This window comes from Equus przewalskii, chromosome 3, assembly GCF_037783145.1.
Source record: "Equus przewalskii isolate Varuska chromosome 3, EquPr2, whole genome shotgun sequence".
Classification (NCBI taxonomy): Eukaryota; Metazoa; Chordata; class Mammalia; order Perissodactyla; family Equidae; genus Equus; species Equus przewalskii.
The window spans coordinates 16,803,304-16,824,874 of NC_091833.1; positions in this window are offsets into that span (position 1 = coordinate 16,803,304).

The window sequence follows — 21,571 nt, forward strand, 5'->3', positions numbered from 1 at the left end:
TCCAGGCAGATTCTGGTAATACAAAGTCAAGCGCGTTTTGTTGTGTGTGTATGTTTTAATAAACGAGAACCATTTCCCCAGCCTCGTATTAAACAGAAATCTGTTTTCAGGATGATTCAATGGTGTGTTTTGAAAACAAAAATCTGCAAATTATAATGGCCTCTGCCATCGCCTGGAGGAGGGGAGGCCTTCCTCCCAACACATGGCTTGTAGAATGGCGGGGACGAAGTCGCCTCTACCCCACTGCATCCCTGGAGCTCCTAAGACCGGGCTGGATGACCCAGATTCACCTCGGACCGATGGCACCCACAGTGGCTTCCCCAAAGCCGTGTCAGCATCCCATTCTAAGCCGGCCACCATGAGTCCCTTTCTCCTCTGCGTCCTTGGCGTTCCCGGGCCTCCACTTCTCAGCTGGTCCCTCTAACACTTGTGAGTGACAGAGCTGGGGCTGTGCCCCACGTTTATGTTTCTTCTTTAACCAGGTGAATAATATCTCAGAGGCAGACACCTATAAAACGAGATGTTCCACCTCAGTGAGGCTTGTCGCAAACATGAGGGCTTGTTCTCTTCAAAACACTCCAATATCCCTCAGGTATGAAAAAATAATAATAATCCCCTCTCGACTGATTGACTCAGAGCGGTGTTTGAGCAAGTGCCACAGCAGCTGACTAGCAGAGCACTTCACAGAGGATGCAGTCCAGCCCCGCGCCTCTGAGAGGCCCCCTCTGCGCTCCTGCTCACTGAGTGTCAATATCCAAATTCACTCCCAGAAGGAGGGGCTCCGGGGGCCAGTGTCCAGGGCCTCACAGCCCGGGACAGGGAGCTTAACCTCCTGATACAGCCCCAGAGAGGCTTCCTGTCCCAGGCTGCCTAGCACACTCCTCGGAGAGAATGAGAACAGAGAGAACCAGGGGCCTGTTTTGCAATACAGAAAGCATTCCATCAGCTATTAAGCGCCCACTGGGTGCCCGGCCAGAGCAAGGGCTGTGATCATGAAAAATTCCTTTGAAGACAGAAAAGGAGTGATCCTAAGGGGAAGGTCCAGAATGTTCGCCCCAAGTTCGGCGATGACTAAAACTGTATTTGTTAGCAACCATGTCATTATTGAGGAAAGTCACCACCAAATGGAAAACGTAGTTTCAATTTTAACAGTGAGGGAGCCTCAACAAGACCAGCTTCAAATCTGAAGCGTATTAAGGATCCAATAAATAACTTTGATTCGAGCAATTACTTAAAATTGAAATTTGCTAAGTGAGGAGAATGAGTCATTCATTAGCACGGTGACATCCATCACCTGGCAGGAGCAGGGCGTCGTGGGGCTGCAAAGAGATGCGTGGGTGGAGAAGATTGGTGGTCCCTCCCTCTGGGGCTGCCTTCTGTGAGATGGGGAGGCTGCTCATGCCCAGCAGCACCGACACGGGGGGCCAGGGCCAATCACAACCCATTGCTCTCGGTCCTGGGTCTTTGTAGCCCCGGTTTACTTACCTTTGTGCTGTGTCTTTCATTTGAAAGCTTTGCTGAGTGTATTAGTTTGGTTCCCCCGCAGAAGAAGGCCCTGAGACAAGGTTTCATGCAAGTCGTTTACTCGAGAGGTGTGGGACCACCAGCAGGGAAGTGGGAAAGTGACACAGAGAAAGGGAAGACGGCCAGGAAAGGATGTGCTGAGAACAGCTAGCACAGGGATGATGTGGTAGGCGGAATAATGGCGCCCAGAGATGTCCAGGTCCTAATCCCCAGAACGGGGGGAGATATTATGCTACAAGGCAAAGGGGAGTTAAGATTGCACATGGAATTAAGATTGCACATGGAATTAGGTTGCTAATCAGCTGATCTTGAAATGGGGAAATTAGCCTGCATTATCTAGGTGGGACCAATGGAATCATAAGGGTCCTAACAACGTGGAGGAGAGAGAAGAGTTAGGGTTGGAGTGATGTGAAGTGAAAATGACTCAACTGGGGCCAGCCCCATGGCCGAGTAGTTAAGTTCACTCACTCTGCTTTGACGGCCTGGGGTTTGACCATTCAGATCCCAGGCACAGACCTGCATACCGCTCATCAAGCCATGCTGAGATGGCGTCCCACATACAAAATAGAGGACGAATGGCACGGATGTTAGCTCAGCAACAATCTTCCTCAAGCAAAAAGAGGATTGCCAATGGATGTTAGCTCATGGCCAGTCTTCCTCCCCCCCCCCCAAAAAAAAAAAAAAAAAGATGCAACTGGCCATTGCTGGCTTTGAAGATGGAAAGGGAGGCCACAAACCAAGGGATGCAGGAGCCTCTAAAAGCCAGAAAAGGCAAGGAGATGGATTCTCCCCAGAGCCTCCTGCACGTCCTGCTGACACCTTGACTTTGGCCCAGCGAGACTTCCTTCAGCTTCCCGGCCTCAAGAACTGCAAAACAGTAAATTGGTGTTGTTTTAAGCCACTGAGTTTGTCCTGATTTGTTACATGAGCAGTAGGAAATACAGGTGACTTTAGGAAACTCTCTTGTGCTTCCTGCGTCCGTGAGTGTCTTAGTCTGTTCGGGCCGCTATAATAAAATACTGTAGACTCGGTGCTCAGAGACAACGGAAATTTATTTCTTACGGTTGTGATGCTGAGGAAGTCCAAGGTCAAGGCGCCAGCAGACGCGGTGTCTCATGAGACCCACCACCTGGCTCATAGGTGGTTCTCTCTCTGTGCTCACTTGGTGGAGGGGGTGAGGGAGCTCCCTGGGGTCTCTTTTGTAAGGGCACTGATCCCATTCATGAGGGCTGCACTCATGACCTGATCACCTCCCGAAGGCCCCACCTCCTGCTACCATTCCCTTGGGGATTAGATTTCAACATGTGAGTTTGGGAGGACACAAACCATCGGTCTATGGCAGCGTGTAAACAGGAAGAGGCAGGATGGCCATTCTTGTGCATGGGGCCCTTTGGCCTCTCTTGCAGTTGTGGCCATCCTGGACTCATCAGTGGGATGTAGGACACTTCCCTTAGGCCTGATGCACGCTGAGTTCCCCAATCCAGCTTTTGCCAGAAGCCATCACGTGCTCACCCAGCGCTTAACAAGCCCGGAGTGTGACACTCTCTCAGGCAAAATGCCAGGACTGAGATAGACCCAAACCCCACGGTGGAGGACGGAAAGAAGGGCTCAGCCCGCCCCCAGGCATCAGTGAGGACCACCCGGGGCCCTGCAGGAACCAGGTCTAGGGAAAGGAGCAAGCACCGGGGCGCTAGTCGCGATGCTCCAGGTATCCGGATCAGAGATGTTCTTTCTGGGATGCCCCCACCCACACCCTCCGGATTGCTCCCCCAGCTGGTGGCCAGGAGGCCCCTGTTATGTAACAGATGAGAGGGTATCTTAGAGTAGGTTTCTTGGAAACAGACTCTGGAATGGAAAGTTCATGAAGAAGGTTTATTGCCAAGTGGTCCCAGGAGATACACATGAAAGGAAGCAAGGAAGGCAGGGCTGGGCAGAAGGAGAAGCTGACCGCAATGCAGTGGGTGACGCAGCGGCAACCGAGGCCTCGGCTGATCCAACGGGAGCTCTGGAGCCAGGACAGCCCCCCAGCACTGTCCTGAATTGAGGCCAGAAGGACAGGGCTTCAAAATTGCACCCCATCTTCCATCAGCCAATCATTAGCTAAGAGAATGGGCTACACCTGGGGTGAGGCAGTTCCCCATGGCCGAGGGCAATTTCCAGGAAGGAAGTAGCTGGCAGATATTCCCAGCATCTGGGGAATGGGTGCAAAGGCCCTGAAAACAGGGTCTGTGCTGAAGCCCCAGTGTTCACTACAGAAGAGAGAACCTGCTGGCCAAGGCAGGCCGTGGATGGAGGCTGGACGGAGAGGAGGTCACTTTGTCACCTCTAGTCCTGGCAGACCGGCCCCACGGCCCTCCACACCTCCCAGGATCCCCCCGGGGTGCTGCCTCCCCATCCTCAGGCCCCAGGCGACCTCAGTGAGCCAGCCTGTCTCCCCTACAGCGGTGCTAACAGAGACATCAAAGCCACAGCATCTCGCTTTCAAGAAGCTTTGAAACGTGCTTCTGAAACGGCTGTGCCCGGGAAGATGAAGTCTTCCTATTGAAGAATCAGAGGGTCTCCAGCATCAGAACAGAGTGGGTGGGCTCACGGGTATAGAAAAGTGGAGTGCTTTTGTGCACCGGGCAATGGAATAGAAAAGCCAGGATAAAAATATGTGGTGAATCTAAGTAGTAAAGTCTTCGTTCCTGAATCTCTGAAGTGGCGATGTAAGCGCACACGGCTGGGGTCAGGGAAGAGAGCAGATTGCCAGGAGGAAACCAAAGCCCTTCGTTAACTCACTCAATCATTCTTTCGTGCAGAAATGATTAATGAGCACCTACTCAGTGCCAGGCACTGTGCCAGGGCCCGAGGTACAGAGGGAATAGGACAGGCCTGCCCCTAGCCCCCAAGTTGCTGACAGCCTGGTGGGCAAGCCAGACAAATAGTCAAGTGTGAAATGTGCTGAGACAGGGGGCACAGGGGCCATAGGACACAGAGGCGTCAGGGAGGGCTTCCTGGAGGAGGCAAAGCCTGAGCTGAGCCCCAAAGCATGCGCAGGAGTGACTCCGATGAAGGAGAGTGGGGAGAAGAGAATATGAGTGAGGTGAGAAGGAAGAGAAGTTTGAAAGATGAGCAGAGAGAGGGGAGGGTATCATAGGATCCCATAAAGCCATGAAGACCAGGCGAAAAGCGTGGACTTCATCAGGAGGGCAGTGAGGAGCCATGGAGGGGTCTTGAGCAGGGGCGTGACAGGATTCCATCTGTGGGTTGGAGCAATGAGCAGCCCCACCAGCCACTGAAGACCCACAGTGAAAACTCTTCTGGGTCCTTAACCCATAGCCCTGACTCAAGATGGGAGAGAGCTGGGCTGGGGGCGCAGAGCAGGTCTCGAAGGATATAGATCGAGGCCCTGCACCATCTTGCCCTTTTCCATAAGTCCAGCCGCCTCTCTCGTAGCTCCCGGATTCAAAACATGTCATACTCCAGACGTACCTAAATCCTTGAATCTGCCTGCAGTAGCATGTCATTCCACTGCACCAGAACTTTGCTGTGTCTGGAAGGCCCTCTCCCCCGCCCGCTTCACCTGGCTGTCTCCTGCCTGTCCTTAACTACCACCCACCACCCCCAAGCTGGTCAGGCGCTTCCTCTCAGGGCTCATGCAGGCCCAGTGCTTCCCTTGGGCAGGGTTCCTGTCGTAGTCACCTGTTCACATGTCTATGACCAGTCTACCTGTATATCTACCTGTGTGTAAGAGTCAGGCCCCGAGGGGCAAGGACCTCATGAGTGCTGACTCCCCAAAGACACCAGAACTAGCTCTGTCCATATCCTATTGGTTCTGGGCTCCCACGGGTACCAGGCCTGTTGCAGACATCATCTCTAGTCATCCTCAAATATCTCTGCCTGCCACTGTTGTGAATCCTGTTCTGGATGCTCAGAGGGGCTGGATGCCGGCCAAGGCCACAGAGCTGGTCTGGAGCAAACCAAACTTGGGATTCAAACTTGGCCATTTTCAAGATGCCTCCCTTATCATTGTCCAGCCCAGTTCTCAAAGTTCTCCATGGAATGGCAGACAACATATCCATCAAAATGCCTTCTGAGTCACAACCAGAGCCTCTCCTGTGTATTCACATATTCTGGTCACACGGCTCCCCAGTAGGGCTGCAGATTGTTTAATGAGACTGATTCAGGTGAGAAAGGAAAAGCATCGCTTGGGCCGCCACCATGATGTCCTTGGAGCTCACACATCTCAGCTTCTCTCCTGGTTCCTGAGCCCCACGGCCTCCCAGCAAGTGAACTCAGCATCCTCACGAAAGCCTTCTCCTGGTTTCTTGGGGCCTGGGGCTCACAAACCCAGCCCTGTGACAATGTTTCCTGGAGGCAAGGAAAGCAAATCAGAGCAGCAGATGGTTCTGCACCACCTATGGGACCCCAGAGTGGACCAGCGCCCACGTGACTCAGCAGACCAGGCAGCTGGGTGCAGCAATTGGCCCCCAGGAGAGGAACTTTCAGTGCCAGGCTTGGGTGGCCCAGAGCCCAAGTGCATTCTCTGCAAGAGTTGAGACATTGCCCCTTTGTATAACATTCTTGTCATGCCTAGAAAGCCACTGGGTTATGGCCAGAGGGCAGGGCCACCTCGTCAGCATAAGGAGGCTCAGCAAGAACAGGAGATGAGAATATTAAGGCTGACAGTGACCAGCGCCTTTCAAATTAGCTGCTTGGATTGGGAAGTGAATCTACTGCCAGTACAGGCATGAGGGAGCTTGGAAAAGCCTTGAATCTTTATGTTTAAAGCCTGGAGGTCACAAAGCACGGCGTGTGTTCACTCCAGTTCTGTGATGGCACGACCTTTCTGAATGGAAGGATTGGGGAAGTGAGGATTGTCTGGTCCATGAAGGACCATCAGATGCAGGCAACTCAGTGTCGTGACGTGAACAGCATCTTCCCTTTGTTGTTCTTATTTATATTTTGTTATGACTTTATTGAATGTTTTCTTGTAGGTCACCTCAAATCCTTTGGGGAATAAAGCAAAGCAAAAATAAATAAACACTTTGAATTACAGCTTAAGAGGGACAGCATTCCAGTGACAGAAGTGAGCGCTCCGGTAATCAGACGGGGTCTCTGCAGAGAGACAACAACCCCCAAGACAGGCAGCAGCAGACGCTCCAGCTAGATGTGGCGAAACTTGCTTAACGCCCATCAGACACATTTCCATGTTAAGTCCATCACCGACGCTCAGAATCCAGCATCCGGGCAGCCGGGGCTTACAGGAACTATCTCCTTCCTTGGCTTCCCCGAGAAAGGGGGAAAAGGACACACAAAGGCCAGAAGAGGACAATGGCAGTGTGGGCATGGAGGACAGAAAGGAGCGAGCCTGATGGGGCAGACAGGCGGACGGCCGCCCCAGGGAAAGGGGAAAGCTGGATCTCCTTCCTGAACGTTGAAAACTCAGCAGACAGACCAACAAGATTAATTCGCACAGGCAGACAGCTCCAAGCTCTGTGTGTGTGTGACCTGAATGTTGTGTAAATAGTGGAAGCAGCTGAACAAGAGAAGAATTCTTTGATTGATCCAAGTGACACGGGTCCTGGAATTTCTGCCTTTTGCTTGTGTTTAAAGAACTGAAATTAGGCCTCTGCCAGAGAAGGAGGCACTCCTGGTTTTGGCAAAGGTTAACATACTAGCACCCAGGCTGCCCTCAATAAATACCAGTGGAGGGAGGGATGGAGGGAGGAAAGAAGAGGGGGAAAGAGGGAGGGAGGCAGGAATTGGAAAGCTCATTAATATTTTTCAGGTGCATCCTTCTTGCCTGCGAGTTGGAGAATGATTGTGATTCTCATCAGCCTGGAGCCCCGGCTCCCTGAGGAGACTGGCACTGTTCTCACTGGTGTGTTAATAGCGAATTTCAGGAGAAAATGGGGCTTCCAGGCTAGCAACCTCCCAGGTTAAAGTGCCAGGATCCTATCACGAACACTTGTGATTCTGAATTAGATCTGAGGCAAGGGGAATCGGAGCGCCAGGGCAGGGCTGGGATCCTCCCTAACTGGAAGGAGGACACAGGACAGAACCCCCGGCTTCCTGCTCAGGGCTGGGCGTGAGATGGACTCTCCTCTCGCCATCTACAGGTCCTGCCCTCTGAGTTCCTGGTCCCTCCCAACCACTCCTCAGGCATCCCGCTTCCTCCTCCCTCCATCCCCAAGGGGCAGGCCCCCCCACTCTGGCTTAGACTTTACCCACCCCTGCTGCAAACTAAAACAATGCACAATTATCAAGCACCTACTGTGTGCGTGGCCCTGTGCTAAGTCCTTTTCATGCATTATCTCATTTGCCTCTCATCGCACCCTCCCAAGAGGTATTTTTAGCCCTGTTTTACAGATTGGGAGACCGAGGCCCAGAGGCCCAAGGTCACACCCCTGGGAGAGCCAGAGCCAAAGCCTCCACCTGTGACTCCAAACCCATGCCGTCCACCCCACCACCGTCGTTCTCATACGAGCACCAGGATTTTGCTGCATTCATGCACCACCTGTACTATTGTTTACTTAATATTTTTCTTTAAACTGACTCCCTTTATTTCTAACTTAAATAAACGTATTTAAAGGAAACAGCATATCACTACAGTATGTGTAAAAATAGTACCACTTATCAAAAGTAACCAGCAAAGAAAACAGCGGGTGTAAATTGCCACTGGATACTGCTGCCCGGCTGCAGGCGCCGGCCTCGCTCCCACCCGCTCTGCCTCTGGAAGGGAGATGAGCAAAAACTAGAGGCTCACAGGCACAAGACGGCCTCCCCCACCAAGACAGGACTGACGGAGATTCCAAAAGGGTCCCATTCTCACTCTGTGACCCAGGGCGGTAAATACTGTGTTGGGCCCCTGAGGACATCCCCCTGTGACCCACCCTCCTCAGTGACATTTGGCCCATCCTGTGGGAAATGGCATCTCACCCTGACCTGGAACCCACCCATTCCCAGGGCTTCACTGCCCACCCTTGCTCTGAGGGCCTCCAATATATGTGTCTATAGCCCAGGCCCCTGTGGCCACCTTCTCAATGGGGAGGTTCTCCCCCAATGGATCACCCAAGACCTGAGCCCACGGCCAGTGTCCACCTACACACACCGGAGCCACACACACCTGGATGGTACCACTGTCAGCCCAGGGGCTCAAACTAGGAAAGGGGAGTCATCCCCCGCCTTTACCCCAACATCTTACCCCCAACATCTGAAAACATTCCGTGCAAAGTAGCAGGCTGCGAGCTGAGTGGAGATGGCTCAGACATATCCAGCATCCCTGCTCCGATGTGGTCCTCCGAACAACGACAGATAAGCAATAGCTCTAACTGGCCGACGAGGAGGCGAGGAGGTTGAGGAAGACAGACAAGGGAATCGTTGTTTAACTTGGAGGAGGGGCTTGGAGAGGTTTACAAAGGAGGTGCCGCTCACTGAGCAGGTCAGAAAGCCTCTATCTCCCATCGCCATATGTGATTCTCAAAACATCGCTGTGGATCCCTTAGGGATGCCCGGCCCCATTTTATAGATGAGGAAATAGAGACCCAGCAGGTTTAAGTCACTCAGGTCACACTGGCTCTTCGAGGTGGAGCCGAGACTGAAACTCAGTCACCGAACCCATTCTCTTTACCCCATACTTCACTGTTTCTCAGCTGGGCACTCAGAAAATGTTCAGTGTCTTGAACCAAATTCCTACATCTACAGATTGAGTGGGAAGCCCCCAAACGCAGGAGTCATTGCTTGCACTTCTTTGTCTCTCTCCCCCATCATCCTCCAGTTCACACCAAAGTCGTGCACAGAGCACCAAGCCGACAGTCTCCTGCAAATCAGAAATGCTTGTTCAAGTGGGGTGGGCGGAGTGTTAAAATGAGGAAGTGGAAGAGGAGGAGGAAGCAACAGAACACAGTCCTTGGCTTCCTTCTCGTCGGGGAGACAATGCCCAGGGACCTGGAGCAGGCACAAGGCAGGCGCCTCTGGAAGGTTCCCTGGAAGAGGTCATTTTGAAGTTGGTTGTGTGCCCTCCAGGATGTGACCGTGCTTTTCAAATTTAAGAGGGAGGCAGGTTGGTGAGGAGAGACCTGGACATGGCTTAGAGACTCAAGCTCCTTCAAACACTGTCCACCTCTGCCAGGCCACTCAGCAGCCACACCGTCCTCATCCCAGCCCTGCTTTGGGAATCCAGAAGGAAAAGGCAGCGATGCAGGACTCGGGCTTGACCGTGTGGGAGCGCATCCCTTTGTTGAGAACCTTGGCTCCCCCTAGTGGCCATCTGGGGCAGCAGCGCCTGGCAGGGATGCCGCTGTAAGTAGGAACAGAGGCTTCCGGTCAGAGAAGAGGACCACCTGGGCCTCGCTGCAACCTGAGACACCCCACATCTGAGGAGGGGTATGAACAGCGCCCTGGATGCCCACGGAAGTTTCATTTGCCCAGCATCTGCATCTTTGTGAAGGTTCTCTCTCTCCAAATGACTTTCATAACCTGTGTTTTAAATACTATCTTTGAGCTGGAAACTAAGAACACTACTACTGACACTATGCAGTCTTTAAAAGTGCCCCTAAAAGCTTTTCCCCCCAGTTTCCCATATCTAAATAATTGATAGTTTTTAATAGCTATTGTTGCCCCAATGGCAGCCACTTATGAAGGCACTTATAGAATTTTCTGCCTCCTCTTGCCCTAGAGGGAAGGGAGAAAGTTTTCTGTAATAACAGTGTTTTTCGGGCAATCTGGGTGCTATTCAGGGGCCTGACCTACCCACTGCCTGCAGGCGGGGAAGGAAGTACAATCAGGACCCAGCACGGACCTGCCCCATCACCCCCCCAGCCAGGCCTGCTCCACCCTCCCTGGTCCAGGCAGCCACTCAGGCAGCCGAGCAAGCCGGCCTGCTGGCTGTGCAGCTCAGCCTGGGAGGGATGGGAAGGCATCCTGGCAGAGTGCAGCATGAACAACCCACAAAACATCTCCTTGGGGAGAAATTGCCTTTGGAATTTCAGCTCCTTAACTGCCTAGTGGGCACAGGCGGAAAACCTGCCAGAGGGTGATGTTTATTTAACTAGAGCAGCGACAGGAAGGTCTTCTCCAAAAGAGGTGCAGGTCACTCCTGCCAAGGCCCTCATGGGGGCCCCCTTGCTGCTGTGGACTGAGGGAGGGGGTGGCAGGGCACTGGTGATGAGCTTTCCCGGGAAGCAGCTCCCACATCTGTGCCTTGCACAAGCTGGGCGCCCAACAGCCCGGCAGCTTCCAGAGGCAGAGCAGGGAAAGCAGCAGCATCAAAAAGCTTCACTGGTGATGGCGGTAGATGACCAGGAACCCAGCCTTCACGGAGCGGAACCATGTGCCAAGTGCTTTCTTTACGTACAGTGTGGCTGTTAAGCCCCAAACAACCCCATCACAGAGGCTGCTCTTAGACCCGTTTCAGAAATGAGGCAACTGGAGCAGCAACCCCAAGCAAAGGGTCAGATGTTCCCTCTGCCCCGGATCAGGCCTTATCGTCTCTCCTGGACCACCTTCAGGAAAAGAGTCCCACAGGCCTCCTATTAAAGCAGCCCAGCCCCACCCACCCTCTTAATGACAGCCACTTGACCCCGTGCCCCCATCTTCAAATCCCCCGAAAGCTCCCCATCGCTTTCAGGATAAAACCTAAGTTTCTTACTTGGCATGCCAAATGTTTTATGATGTCACCATACCGACCTCTCCAAGCTCAGCTCACCTCCCGACATCCCCGCTGCCCACGGGAGGTGCCCGTCCACGAGCTCTTCCCGGGACACCTTAGACTTCGTCGTGTCTGTGGACATTTGCCCAGGTTCTTCCCTCTCCCTGCGATGCTCTTCCTTTCCGCGTGGCTGTCTACCTAGGAGAAGGCTTTGCAGCTTGCAAACACAGCTCAAGTACTGGTCCTCTGAGAAGTTGTCCCTGGGGTTCCCCTCACCCCCATCCCAGGACAGAGAAAGCCACGCTCTCTTCAGGGTGCCCCTCCTCAGGGCCTAGCTCATCCCTCTGCTGTACATGCCTCTCCCCACTTTCCAGGCTAACAGCTTGAGTGCCTTTGTTTCCCCTGGTCTGTGGGTCCCTGAAGGGCGGGGAAATGCTTGAGTGATGACAATATTCTTGGAGCCTCATGCAGGCCCTGAGAGTGATGACACTAAAAGAATTTGTGATGAGTGAGCAAGTAAGGAGACAGTACTGCAACGGTCCAAGCAAGATGTGGGGAGGGCCTGGATGACATCATGGTGATGGAGGTGCCTTAGAGAGCTGCTCTGTCTCCACCCTGGCTGTACCAGTGACTACGGGTGAGTCATCTGACCTTTCTCTAGCCCTCAGTTTCTTTATCAGCAAAATGGACTCACTAGAAACACATTGTATGTGGGACGCTGCCACAGCATGGCTTGACAAGTGGTATATAGGTCCGTGCCCGGGATCTGAACCAGTGAACCCCACAATCTCTAGCATCCTCCCAGAAGCCGATTAGACCACATGAGGCCCTTAATTAGAGAGAGAATCTGCTCTTTGATCCAGCTTTTGGGGTGCTTCCATGGGTTGGGGCATTCCAAGGGGCTGGGTGCCAGAGGGCCATGTTCAGCTGGGCTTTCAAGAATGGGTAAAACGTGGGCGGATGGATGGAGAGGAGGGGAAATTGTTCCAGTTAGAGAAAATGATCTGAGGAGACCTTGCCAGAAGGGGGAAGGACAAAGGAAATACACCTCTTCTGAGCACCTGCTGTATACTTGGCATATTACATTCTCTCACTTCACACTCCCAAGAATCATCTGGGGGCTGGCCAGGTGGTGTAGTGGTTAAGTTCAAGTTCTCCACTTTGGCAGCCCAGGGTTCACTGGTTCAGATCCCGGGCACGGACCTATATACCACTTGTCAAGCCATGCTGTGGCAGCGTCCCACATACAAAATAGAGGAAGATTCCCATAGCTGTTACCTCACAGCCAATCTTCCTCACAAAAAAAAATCTGTAATCAAACTTGAGGGGGCTGCAGTCAATTTCTGCTCCCCAATGACACCTTTAAGAAAATGAATAAACCAGCTACAGACTGGGGAAAAGATGGTTCATATTTAGAGTATATAAAGAACTCCCACACATCAACAATAAAAGGACAGCCAACCCAATTTTTTAAGGGGGCAAAAGACTGGAACAGACACATCACAAAAGAAAATATATGAATGGCAGATGCGCACACGAAAAATAAGCTCAGATCATTATTCATCACGGAAGTGCGAATTAAAACCAAAATGAGACACCACTATTTGTTCACTAGAGTGGCTAAAATAAAGACTAGCACCACCAAATGTTGACAAGGATGTGGAACAACCAGAACCCCCTTACACGGCCAGGGAGAGTGTGAAATGGCACAGCGGCGTCAGAAAATGTCAGGCAGTTACAAAGTTAAACAGGCACCTCCTTATAAGCTGGCAGTTCCACCCAAAGTATCTACCCGAGGGGAGTGAAGCTGTATGTCCAAACAGAGCTCTGTATGTGAATGTTCACAGCAGCTTTGTTCATAATAGCCCAAAACTGGAAATAACCCCCAAATGTCCATCAGGAAGTGAAGGGATAAACAAATTGTGGTGTCTCTGTATAACGGAATCCTACGCAGCAATAAAGGTAATGAACTCCTGATATGGCGACAATATGGATAAATCTCAAAAGCGTTTGTCCGTATTGAAGTGTATATAAAGGAGCATAAACTAATTTCATTTCTACAAAGTCCAAGGACAAGGTGTACCCATGGGGAGAGCAATCAGAACAGAGGGGCCTCCCCACGGTGGGTGGGGAGCGATGGGGAAGAGGCAGGAAGAAGGAAGGTGTTGGACACCGTGCTTAGAGGGCGGCTGCCTGGGTGAATACGGTCGTCACCACTCATTGAACTGAACACCGAAGATCCACACCTTTTGTTGTGCTATAATCATCCCTCAATTTAAAAAGAAGATTATGTAGTCAGACCATCTGGGTTCAAATTCTAACACACCCCTGACTCGTTCTGTGACCAGTTTAGCCTCGAGACTCCGATCCCTGGTCTATGAAACGAGAATGACAATAGCTCTTACCTGGGTGCATTGCACTGTTAAGTGAGATAATTAACGAGTGAGCAGAGATTCCCTCGGGCCCTGAGACGTGGGAAAGCAGGCAGTACCCGTGAGCTGGGTACAAGCAGCTGCCCAAGGTCCTGCCGAGAAGCAAGGGAGTGAGGTCCAGGTGAGGATGCCCCCAAGTGTGTAGTGTGGCCGCCAGCCCACGCACTGCCCCAGGAGGATGAAGCCAGGCCAGTATCCTTAATAAAAGTCGCTGCCGGGAGCCCTGCGTGCCTCCATGGCCCCAGACACAAAGAGAGGTTGACGCTGTTGTTTACAATGAGTCACGGTTCCTGGGCCGCCCGAGGCTGCAAGCAGAAGACAGGTGCCGCCCAGTGATTTGTTGTGGGAGTTCTCCGCACGGAGAGCAGGGACCTGCAGACAACGGGTGGTGGATGGAGTGCCAAGTGGGGAAACTGAGGCATGTGCACAGGCCATGCGTCAGAGTCGGGGTAGGGAAGCTGTCTCTCTCAGCTTCCCTGAGCCCACGGGGCATGACTGAGCCTGGCCCCACGTGTCAAACATGCAGGGGTGGACTCGGTGGCTCTGGGTCCCCTGCAGACACTAAGAGCACCCACCCTCTGCTGATGTTAATGGGGCTTCCCCTCCACAGAGCTACCGAGGACCGAGGTCAGACGCCTGTGGGCCTGGCTTGTCCCCATCAAGCCTGTCAAAAGACCTCCTCTCCAGAAACGACACTAATTAATTTGTGATCCCCGGCAGGGGGTCCTCCAATCCTGCATCTGCCAACCTAATTATAAAATGGCTGGCTCACGGCCCCAGGTGATCCCAGCACAGGCACCAACAGCTGGAGGGAACAACAATGACTGGAAAAAAAAGAATGAGAAATCAGGGCTGTTAATGATGATAATGATATTCATACTAACCATCATTTACGAAGCTCCTATAAGGTGACTTGTACTTTACGGATATGATCCCCGGTATTCCCAATGACCCTGAAGGTATCATTAGCATTGCTTTCCAAACCAGGAAACTAAGGATCAGAGAGGTTAAGGAATTGGTCTGGGGTCACACAACAGACTTAAGATATGAGTGCAAGGATGTCTTACTCCAAAGCCCGTATTCTTACAGAGTGCAATACACCTCCTAAGGGGTCCCTTGCCCCACTGGAGGGGACTTCAGTCATTCCCCCAGCTAGATAAGTTCCCTCAGCCCCAGTTTCCAGGAAAACAGGCTGATTTATCATCTACAACAATGGCTGGCTGAGCCCCAGTGGCGACTCAGTGAGATGCCACTTCCTAGGGACAGAGTCTTGGCGTGGGCACCACTGAGAAGAGAGGCCACACTTCTTATTTTATTACCGGAGGCCATGAGGCTCTGTTCTGCAGGCAATGCCAGGTTCCCCCCCAAGATCTCAAAAGCTATGTGTGTTCCACATTGTGAGCTCTGCAGCTACAAGTGGTTGAGCACCTACTGTGTGCCAGCTCCACACAAAACACCTGGAGATGAACAGTGAGGAAAAAAAAGATGTAGAGAGCCAGCCCTGATAGCCTAGGGGTTAAAGTTCGACGCACTCTGCTTCAGCAGCCCAGGCTCAGTTCCCGGGCACAGAGCCACACCACCTGTCTGCCAGTAGCTTTGCGGTGGTGGTGGCTCACACAGAAGAACTAGAAGCACCTACGACTAGAATATACAACTATGTCCTGAGGGGCTTTGGGGAGGAAAAAAAAAAGAGAGGAAGATTGGCAACAGATGCTAGCTCAGGGTGACTCTTTCCCAGCAAAAAAAGGAAAATTACACGAAATTAAAAAAAAAAAAAAGATGCGGAAACAAGCAAAGATGAAAGAGGGCAGGCTGTGACCGGTGCTCAGGATTCCAGACAAACCGCAGTGGGAACACAAAAGGAGACGGGGCTGCTCCCAGCTCGGGGGGTGGACGGCATCAGAGGCAGCTTGGCCCCGGAGGAAGCATCTCAGCAGGACCTGGAGATGCAGGTGCACTGGGTGCGTGTGTGTTTGAGGTAGGAGGATGCCAGGGCAGAGGAAACGGCGGGAGCAAATGTGCAGAGAAGATGGATCTATTCAAGACAAGCAGGGGGAGGACTCGTTCACACACCCAACAAATAATTTATCCAGGAAGTAGAGCGCACACAAAGGGAGAGTGACCGAGGGGTCTTGAATATCAGGCCATGTGAGATGCCGCCCCAGGGCAGTGGGGAGCCATGGAGGGGTATTGAGCAGATGAGTGGAAGGTGTAATGTCCCACGCAAGAACAGGGCGGGCGGTTAGAGAAGCTGACAGTGGGTGGAGAGGACCAGTCTGGTTAGGATGATGCTAAGCCCTTCAGCCCTGCATCCCATCAGGCCTGGAGCACCCTTCTGCAGCCAGACCAGGAGAGGGGGCCCCCACCCTCCAGGCAGTGGGCTGGGCTGCGTGAGCCACAGCCCCACAGCCTGCACCAGGTTTGAAATCTTCACGTCTTCATTCCTGTAAATTATTGCTTTTTTTTCCTCTCCACTCATCTCCTTGGTGTCTTTGACACTCTGCTCATCAGAGAGAAAAATCATCTGCAAACAGAACGGCACAGCGGCATGTCATATTTGAGTATTATGGGAATGAAATTGACTCAAAAAGAAAAGCTTATTTCAAGCAAATGTGGTGCCAGCACACGCACACCCTTTGCAGAGCCTCGTCTTCTCCTGGGAAAACGGGCCAATTCTGGGAGGGGACGTCCATGGGAGGCCCACAGGAGGCTTGGGGAACAGGAAGGGGCGTGGCAAGTGCTCCTAGGGAAGTGAGGCCGGCCTTGTGGCCACAGCTGGGGTGGGTGGTTAGGAGATGAGTGGGGGAGGCAGGGATTCTCCGTCGACTCAGGGCAGCCTGCTCCTGCCCCCTGCCTCTTCCCAACCCCCACAGCTCACAAGCCTTAGCAGCAGAATGACCTGGGCTTGTTCACAATGCAGAATCTCAGGGCCCCGGATGGACTGGATCCAAATCTGAGGTGGGACCTGAGAAGTTGTATTTTAACAAGTTCCCCCAGACGATCCTAAATACAGGTGGGGGAGGCGTACTCCAGCCCTTCCCTCCCAATTGAAGGGACCTGCCTTCTCTCCCCCGGGGCCCACTTCCAGGGCCCCTGGGGGTCCCTAACTATAGCCCCCAGGCCTGGCATGAGACCCCAGGCCCTGCCCACAAGGTTGTGGGAAATCTCATCTCGATTTCTCGGGGAGGAGGTGGGAGCGCCCTTGTGTGCAGGCTGGGTAGCAACCCCACTTCTGGCCCCCAGGAGTCTCCTTACCTTGAGTTCACAGCCTGGTGCTCAAGCCTCTCCTTCTACACTCAGGGGCCTGGTCACAGAGCCCCCAAGCCCAAGATCCTTAGCTTCTTCAGGGGCCCCACAAAGCCCATCTCCCTTAGGTCCAGCTACCCCTCCCCTCCCCCAAAATCCTATAAGGGGTGCACCAGACACTCTGTGACCTTCCCAGTCTGGAGAGTCTCCTCCCTGGCTCCATCAGCCTTCTCCACTTCTCCCCTGCTGGAACATTCTTCCCTCCGTCCCCTCCTCCTCTTTCCTGGGCACGGGGGTGGGGGAAGGAGACACGGAAACTGGTCAACTTTTCCTTACTAACCCACCCTTTATGTGGGCATATTTATATTTCTTTCTTTTGTTAAGGATTTTTTTAATTAATGAAGGTCTTCTTAGTCCAATAGTTTCCAACAAGTGGCTTAAAATGCAATGCTGTTTAATGCTCTCAACACAATAAACGATAATGAAACAAGGACTCCAGCTTGTTGAAGGGCTGCCATGACCAGAAGCTTCTCGTACAGGAGAGTTCTCACTGGAACTCTCTCTGGGACCTGGCAGCTTTGTTATAATGCAGATGTCCGACCCCGCTCCCCAGAAAGTCTGATGAAATCGGCTCCAGTGGGTCTCAGGGTGGACCCCGGTCTTGGTGCTTGTTTTAACGACCCTGATGATTCTAAGTGCACAACCAGGATTGAGAACCACTGACTCGATTCCGGCCAGGGACCTTCGAGGTGGGTGGTGTTGGTGTCTCCATTATGCAAACGGAGAAACTGAGGCCTTAGGAAGAGGGGGGAGGAGGAGGGGGTGCAGAGCCAAGGGGCACCCAGACTGGGTAACTGGCCTGGCGGCGAGGGGCGGGGGACAGGAGGAGCTCTGTCCTCACTCTGGCACTATCTGAGCAGATCCTGTCCAGGGGTGAGGACGCAGGCTGTAACCCTGGACCACACACAGCAAGTCAGGAAACAGGCTCCAGCCATCAACGAAGAAGGAAGGCCCTCAGACAGGGGGCCCTGCCTGCATATGCGTCAGCCTCCACACGGCACTGACTGGAAGGCCCCCCCACAAGGACCACGGCGGGTGCCTCTCATCCCCCAGGGCCAGGCTACAGCAGGAGGTCACAGCTGGCTGCGCTGAGGCGGGACCTAAGAACAAATTTCAGATAGGACCAAATTTTGCAATTACAAAAAAAAAACGTAGCAGCCCCATAAATAAAATCACACATAGGGGTGGCGGAGGGGGCAGTTCTCCTGGCCCGGAATCATCCTCCCTCCATTCCCACAACTGGCAGCGGAGTAATAGCGGGGATATATAATTAGCAGCTGTTATTACATTAGCGTGTGAGATACATGCTGATGAGGTGCCTGGGTCTGGAGAAAGCTTCCGACCAGGGAGGCGGTGGGAAGATGGCAGCGTGGGGCGGAGGACCCCTGGCTGAGCCTCTGGATCTCTCGGAGCAGTCTAAACACCCCCAGGACATCCCCCACCTCCCACCAGCCTCCCGCCTCCGGGGCACTGGTCCTCCTCTCCCGTCCGATGAAGGGCGCCCTGCTGCCCACTCTGCCTGTCGGACGACATCCGCGTCCCCCCAGAGCATCATTCCAGGGCAGCAGCCATACTTAATATTCCCCGTCAGGCTCTCGGACGACGTTCTGCGTGTTAATAAATTCAGGACACTTTGGGATTCTAAGCAGCTGGTTATTTCAAAGCAGCATTTCACACGGTCCAGTGGGCAAACCCTGCCTAGAACTAAGGCCAGACGGGCCTCAGCTATCAGAGCAGCTTTTCTGGGTCTGCTGGGGCTCGGGCGAGTTGTTCCCCAAAGATACTGGTTTCTAGAGCTGAGGATTGGAGGTCGGGGGAGGGATAGTGGGTCTCACTTGGGGGCGTCTAAGCCGAGGTTCTCGAAGTGTCTTCCATGAGCCACCCATGTCCCCCGCAGCGCCTGTGAAAATGCAGGTTCCCACCCCTGCCCTGCTGAACCCCAAGGGGGAGGCCTGAGAATCTGTATTTTTAACAAGTCCCCCAGATGATTTTGATCCACGCAGAAGTCTGGGAAAGCAGAATCTGAGGACGTGGCGAGAGAACAGCCGGATGCTGAGGGGAGACTTGTTCAGAGGGGCTGCGGCCAAGGTCCTGCAATGTGCGTGCACAACCTCATTTGTGCGTTACAACACAGAGCAGGGCGTGGGGCCCCTCCATCACCAGGCTGCAGATTAGGAAACCTAGGGTCACAAAGCTCCAGGTCTCAGCTCAAAAGCGTCACTTCCTCTCAGAGGCTGTGACCACCAGGGTTGGCAGAGCCCCCAGTCACACCCTGTCACAGGATTTGTTCACGGCTCTGAAACGGTTCCAAATTATTTTGTTTAGTGGTGTGTTTGTGCCCACAGTGACCTTGACAATCCTGTTTGTCCCTTTGACCCCAGCACCCAGCACGGAGACTGGCATCTATATACACCGAATGTTGGAGGCGATGAGGTCAGGGTTCACCCCCAGGTTTGGTGACTCCAGAGGTGTCCTGAGATGGTGGCCTGAGTGTGGGGTCAGGGCGGGGCTGGCAGCCGGACCCTACGCTGAGCCAGCACGTGACAGGTGCAGCCTGTCAAGAGGCGGGATTAGAAGCACACGGCCAGGGAGGGTCCCGGCTCCTGCTCTGCAGATGACGCTGCTGGTTCGAGGGGTGAGGTGATGGACCCAGGGCCTCCCGCCACAGGAACGTCAGGTGTGCCTCCCACGCACTCTCCCTCCCCCTCCCTCCTCTGCCCGGGCGCACTTCTTCTCCATGGGGCTTCTGAGGGCTGAATCCTGTGTTGGACCGAGGTCAGCCAACACCCGGCCTTCCAGGGGTTCTGGAAGGGTGTGCTGAGCCAGGCGGGGCCGGGGAGGAATGTGGGCAAACAGCCCGGTCACGTCCATCCGCCAAAGACAATCGCAGCTGATCCTCCTCCTCGGAGAGACTAATATTGATGCTGCATGTTAAGCAGCTGCAGCAGCTGGTCCACAGCGAGGCCTTCAAACCCACCCCACCGGCGCCTGCTCGGGCCCAGAAAATGGACTTTTAACAGGCAGCAAATGAACATGTCAAGCCCAATGATTCCACAGCCGGAGACCAGGCCTATTGGGGGTGGGGGACAGCCGAGGGACGGTGACCTCATGGCACAGCTGTCCCCAACAGAGCCTGACTCCTCTCGGCACATGGCAGTCTGTCGGCCCACGGACCCTTCAGTCCAGCCCCTGGACATCTTGGGCCTGGGCAGAGGCCACGGTGGAGCCGAGGGGACAGCCGTCAGGGCTGCAGGGTGACACCAACTGGGACAGGGGATGGGCTGGTGCCAGGGGGCAGGTGGACCACTCTAGGGGAGGGTGGGTTGGAACAAGCCTAAGTGAGGCTTAAACAGGCACGTTTGGGACCTCCGAATAGCCAGGAGCTCTTCAAGCCGATTTACAAATTCAAACCCTCCTAAGAAGCTCCCCTCTGACCCCCCACTTTGCAGGATCATTGTGGGTCACTGAGGGATGTCAGGGACCCACCCCCGCCACTGCCCTAAGGACCTTGACATCACCTGTAGACTTCCCCCAGCCCCCAGGCAGCCCCATGCGCAGCCCCAACCACGGTGGCCTCAGCATGCAGCTGTCTAGACCGGGAGCTTCCGGAAGGCAGGAAGGAGTGTTCCCCGCTGCGTCCCTAGGCCCACACGCAGCCAAGTCTCTGCTGAATGCAGGCAGAGAGGGTCACCTACCGCACGGCAGCTATAGAGCCTAGAGCTTTACCTTTGCTGTCCCTGAGAGGAGGTCCTCGGCATCACCACTGCACGAGGAGAACTGAGGTCAGTGGGCCAGGGCACTGACCTAAGTCACACAGTGCACGCAACGAACCCAGGACCCCCCAGGAGCATGTGGCACACCCAGGACCCTCCAGGACCCCCCAGGAGCATGCGGCACACCCAGGACACCCCAGGAACCCCCAGGAGCATGTGGCACACCCAGGATGCCCCCCAGGAGCATGTGGCACACTCAGGACCCCCCAGGAGCACGCAGCACACCCAGGACCCCCCAGGAGCACACGGCACACCCAGGACCCCCCAGGAGCATGTGGCACACCCAGGACACTCCAGGACCCCCCAGGTCCCCCCAGGAGCATGTGGCACACCCAGGACACCCCAGGAGCATGCAGCACACTCAGGACCCCCCAGGAGCATGCGGCACACCCAGGCCCCCCGGGAGCATGCGGCACACCCAGGAGCAGAAACCAGGTGTCCTTTCTCGCAGCCTTACTTCCCTAGTGCTCATTTAGGCATTTTGTATTTACAATTTCAGCAGAGAGCAGTTTCTATCCTTTTCATACACAGATATAGTCCCTTTTAACACTAACTGTCAGAAACTAGCCCCGTTATTGCAGCCTTTCATTCCTCAGCTGCTCAGCTTCCCCGGAGACTAACCATCCGCCCCACCACCTTGCCACCCCTCTCCCTGAAACCCCCATCTATATCCAGGGACGTCCTCCGTCCCATGACCAAAGGCAGTGACTGGCTGGATGGACACCTCTCACATCCAGATGTCCTGCCAAGTGACCACCGAGTGGTCATTCTGAGACCTCATTCAGGGACAACAGCCCTTCTCGGCCTGCCCCGGAGATGTGGCGTGCCTTCCACCTCTGTTCTGAAGGAGAGAGGAGGCACTGTGGCAGGACCAGGGTCAGGCACAAGCAGACTCGGGAGCA